We start from the raw sequence: 5743 nt of genomic DNA, 5'->3' as shown, positions 1-5743 counted from the left end.
AGCGTACGTGTCAATTATGTAATAATGTGTGCTTAAATGCAAAGTATCAGTCCACATGAAAGAAAGTGAATACCAGTAATGACTCTAAACCCGAAAAATAACATAGATGATCGAATGATGTGTGTGTATGAACAAGAGTAAGCAAGAATAAAAAAATTCGGGAAATAATAGGAAAAAAGTCAAGGAAGAAAGCGATGCTCGGGCATAACATTCCTCTAGGGTTATGAAATATAGGACAAAGGTTATCTAAACATGCAAACCTATTTGAACCGAAAGGTTTTAGAATTATACTCAACCCGATTTCTTAGGCGAAAAGTAACTGAATAGGTACAGAGCTGATACAGACATCCACACAATCACATTAACACTCTATGAAACCTTATTGTAGGCTAATGACAATCTCTTAAATATATAGTCTACCCCAAAAGAGAGATTAATAAGTGTTTGTGTATACATATTAATGTGCATGTTTTACTTACATTGAGCATTGCTTTTACCTGGTTTTATGGCTCATTCTTTGTGTTTTTGTATTATTTTGTGTATTTCAGGGTTGTGAGGACATGTTAAAGAGAAAGGATGCAAAAATAGGTCATGAATGCAGATTTTGAGATTTCTCTTATGTGGAACAAGGATAAAGACACAAGCCTTGATCATATGCATGAGGGTGTGTGCCAAGTTCAAGTCAACTCATGAGTTGGAAGGGCACAGAGGTAATCTCACACTTATGTTCTAGCTTTTGCAGAGGTTTTAAAAGTGTTCTCAGTGTGGCCTCAAAAAAAAAGAAAGAAAATGGTGGCACTGTTTATGGGCTACCGTAGTAAACCACTGTTTACAAGCCACTGTAGCAGATTACTATTCCTGTGCCAAAACAGAGAATCCACAAGGCCGTGTGGAGCCCCGATTTCCAGGTTTAAATGGCCACTTGAAGAGTTAGTTTAGGTACTTTTTTTCCATCTTGGAGATAGGGCGCACCTAGGGTTTGGAGAAAGTTTTTGTGAGATTTTGGAGCGTTCCCACGCCATTCAACATTGATTTCCGTCGAAGGAGAGTTATTAGGGGAGCTTTCGACGCCATTGATTCGCCGAGGTGTGCCCTAATCTTGACAGAGAAATCTTTGGAGACCATCATCACTAAGCAAAAGGGGGTTATCTTTATGGATTGCTTGTACATTTACTTGCTTTCATCTTTGATTTTGTATTGCTCATGGAGAGCTAAACCTCTAGTGGGTACTTGGACATGTAAACGCTAGGATGTTTTTGTTTCATTGACTTTTATTGTGTTTCCTTTAATGGAGAATTTATTTGAATTTCAATCTTGTGTGTTTGATGCTTGATTTTCCCTTAGAGTGACACTTAGGTAGTAGGGTTGAGAACCTACTGTTCTCATCCTTTTGACAAGTGACCATCATCATTAGGATTAGATTTATCAAGGTTGAAGAGGGTTCGGAGGGTGAGTCGAGGGGTTGTGGACCGTCCCTTTTCTTCTCTGGTGTGATTTATCCTACCTCCACATTCCAAGAGTTCTTTGCAATCACAACAGAGTGAAGCGTCGAGAGTTCCCTATGATTAGGGATCTTTTGCCTAGGCCAAAGGGTTTGACTTAGATTTGGGAATAGAGTTTATCACTTGGAATCCCTAGAAATTTAAGCAGTCATACATCGTGTGAGGCGTCGAGAGTCTTCTCTCCGCCGGGATCTCGTAGGGGACTAGTCATGGTTGACCTTAGATTTGGGTCCTTGTGCTTTTGAATATCCATGACTCATTGAATCTCAATTAGGGAAGAGTAAAGAGTAATTTTACTCTTTCACTTAAAATGAGAGTCCTAGGGGGAGCATTATTCAGGTACCCTACTTTATCATTGATTGTCTCATCTTTTTACCTTTGCTTATTTTCTTGTCTTTTGTTATTAACTTGAGCACATTCACCAATCGATTTGTCACTTAAGCTCTTTAGCAATATTATTTGTTTCTAAAGTCTATTCCCTATGGATTTGACTACCCACCCTTTGACTATTTTATTACTTTGACACCCGTGCACTTGCGGTACACACATGCAAGGGTGTGTCAGAGATTACCCCTAATCCGAATATAGAGCAGAAATGGGATTTCTCCTAAAATTCACCCCACATGATTGCAAAGAGCATGGAGATTATCACTAGCCCACTCAAAAGGATTACGGGGACAATATCTCCAAAGTACCCTAACCAGAGGTGTACTCACTATCCTCTCCAATTGCGGTAAGTCTATGTAGGTGAGAATTTCTTCTCATCTCGTAGCAATACCAAATATGATAGCTAGGGCATTCGCCTCGTTAGCAACCAAACATTCAATCACACAATTAGACTTAAATAGATATGATTGCAATTAGGAAAATAGTTCAAGCATCAAAGATCCAACAACCAATGTCAAAAGTATAAACGCTAGAGTTCAATTATACCCAAACATCTTTAAATTAGCCCTCCATTAATAGAGTGTAAGCATTCAAGATACAAATAATTAGAGGAGACATGAGTACCCCTTATCAATTACATCGATGAAGAATCGCCGAAGAAACCTTAGGTTGTTTTCCACGAGCGCCGCCAAGATGAGCTTGACAGCTATAATCTTCAATCCTCTTGAATGACGAGCAAAATCCCCCTTTAAATTGCTCCTTTGGTGTTGGAGATTCGTATCTTATCTTCCCTAACTTCTCCTTCAAGAATCTCCCAAAAGAAAAGAATTTGATGCCCTAAAAATTCCCATCAGGCCTATTTATACCCGACTGCTTACGGGTTGTTTACGGGCGTAAGGATGTGGCCTTAAGGGAGTTGGAGAAGATAGTCATGAGCCTTACTGGAGCACTTACGGTTGTAAGTCATGTTCATAATGTCTTCTATTTGTGTTATGGTCTAGCTTAAGGCCGTAAGCGCTATACCGTAAACTTCAGTGTGTTGTTTCTTGCGACTGCCCTTACGGGCGTATGCTGTTGTTGTAAACTCCTCTGGATGGTAATTAAGGGTATCCCCATAAGTTCCTCTGACTTGGCTCTGAATCTCCCCTTACAGGTATAAGCATGCCTACAAGGTCTTCTGGAATTGACTTAAGGCCATAAGGTTGGCCGTAAGCAACCCATAAGCCGCCTAGTTTTTCGTTGACTTAGTTTAAATGATACTGAGAGAGTTCCAACTTTATCGTTTAAGGTCTGAAATACTTATTCTTGCTCTCTCTTGTCTTGGAGCACTATCATAAGTCTGTTAATATGAAATACACTAGATTTAGCATCGAATTTCACAAATTATCCTAATACATGCCGGATGAGTATACAAATTGGTATAAAATATATGCATATTGTACACTTATCATTTACGATGTAAAACAATTGTTGCAAATACTATGTGATAGGGACTGAAGTGTACATGCCGATCGTCTAATAAAGTATGCATAAAAGCAAGATGTCCAAAAGGAAAATTGAGAGTACTATTAATGACTCTAGTTTTGAAAATTAGCCTAATCAATCAAGTGATGTGTGTGAGAAAAAGAAAGTAAAAGCAATAAGTACGAAATAAAATAAGAGAAAAATCAAGGGAGGAAATGATGTCCGCGCATAGCATCCCTCTAAGGTTTGAAAAAATGCAGGACAAAGGTTGTCTAGGTACACAATCTTATTTGAACCGAGAGGTTTCTTGAGTCATACTAAATCCCTCTATAGAGGGTGAAGAGTAACTGAGATACAGTCATCCTCACAATTGCATTAACACTATAAAACCTCACTATGTGTTAATGAGAATATCTTAAGTAGACAATCTCTCTTATAAGGAGAGATTACCCCTAATTTGAATACAGAGTAGAGATGCAAACATAATTACAAAGAGCACGGAGATTATCAATTAACTCACTCAGGAGAATTGAGGGAGACGGGGTCTCCAAAGTACCCTATGTTTAGGCTTACTCACAAGTCCTTCTAATCATGACATGTTTATGCTAGATGGGAATTTCTTCTCGTCACTAAGCACATCAAGTATGATTACTAGGGTTTTCACCACAATGGAAATCAAACATTCAAATACATAATTAGATTCAAATAGATTAGATTTCAATAAGGAAAAGTAGTATATCACATAAATCAAACAACTAATATCAAAAGATAAACTCTAGATTAATATTTCAGTATGCCCAAACATCTAACAAATTAGCTCTCTATTAATGGAGGTCAATCATTCAAACAATAAGCCATGATGAAAGATATTGAAAATAATAATACCCACTCTCAATCATACCGAAGATGAATCACCAAAGAATCCTTAGGTAAGCTTCCACGAACACCGCCAAGATGAGCTTAACGGCTATGATCAACTATCCCCTTGAATGTGGATCTAAATCTCCTCTTATATTAGCCCCTTGAGTCCTGGAGATTCATATCCTTTCTCCCCTAGCTTAGCCTCTAAGAAAACAGTAAAGAAAATCCAAAGAATGCCCTAAAAAATCATCATCCGATCTATTTATACTTGGTTGCTTACGGGCATAAGAACATGGACGGAAGAAAGTGGAGACGATAGGTTACGAGCCTTACGGGAACACTTACAGCTGAGGTTACAGCCGTAAGCACTGGACCGTAAGCTTCACTGTGCTACACCTTACGACTACCCTAACGAGCATAAGCTCTGGTCGTAAGCTTCTTTGGATGATCCTTATGAGCATCCTTACGGGCGTAAGTCCTACAAGTAAGGTCCTCTGATTTGGCTCTAAACTCCATACGGGCAATCTCTCCTCATAAATGAGATTGTCTACTTAAGAGATTCTCATTTGCCCATAGTGAGGTTTCATAGTGCTAATTGGATTGTGTGGATGTTTGTATCAGATCTGCACTGATTCAATTACTCTCTATCCTCGAAAGGGGGTTTAGTATGATTATCAAAACCTCTCAGTTCAAATAAGATTACATACCTAGACAACCTTTATCCTGTACTTCATAACTCTAGTGGAATGCTATGCCCGAACATCATTTCTTCTCCTAATTCCTCTCTAGTTTTATTTCTATATTTCTTGTTTTTATTCTCTTCTATTCACACACACATCATTCGATCGATTAGTCTAATTTTTGGATTTAGGGTTACTATTATTATTCTCTTTCTTCCCTGTGGACCGACACTCTGCTTTACACACACTATTATTACGCGATCGACACGTACACTTGCATCCTTATCAGCGAGATTTGATCTTTTGAGAAAGAGAGATCTTATTATTTATGGTGATTGTGTTGAGATCTTAGGAAAGATATTTCACAACGATCATGATTAAGACCAACAAATTTTGTTAAGGACCTTCTAGAAAGAGATCTTATATGTTGATTATGGATGTTCTTTTTGTGAATAGACTTGAGTGGTTACCTTTGGAAATTTGTGACATTATTGTACTCTGATTTTGCTTGTTTTATTAGTTGATTATTTTGTTTTTCTTAATTAGCTCGGTAAATATAAGTATCTTGTGCTGAACTTTTTATCAATTCAAGTGAAACAAAAATTAATGAGTGCATTTTATATAAATATTTTAGATGCCCTATTGTGTGTTTTACTTGTCCTTTTTGCATGTTTTTGTTATAAACCAATGCTACTTAAGGTAAGTTTATTAATTGTTGCAGATAATTAAGTTTTAGACAAAAAGGAAAGAATAGAGACAAATTCTAGCACAAAACGACATTGGAATGCACTTTACAGAACAAGCACAGTCCAAAGCACACCCGTGCTAAGAAATCAAGGTCGAAAGCAC

This window comes from Dioscorea cayenensis, chromosome 25 (assembly GCF_009730915.1).
Source record: "Dioscorea cayenensis subsp. rotundata cultivar TDr96_F1 chromosome 25, TDr96_F1_v2_PseudoChromosome.rev07_lg8_w22 25.fasta, whole genome shotgun sequence".
Classification (NCBI taxonomy): domain Eukaryota; kingdom Viridiplantae; phylum Streptophyta; class Magnoliopsida; order Dioscoreales; family Dioscoreaceae; genus Dioscorea; species Dioscorea cayenensis.
This window is presented reverse-complemented; position numbering follows the sequence as displayed.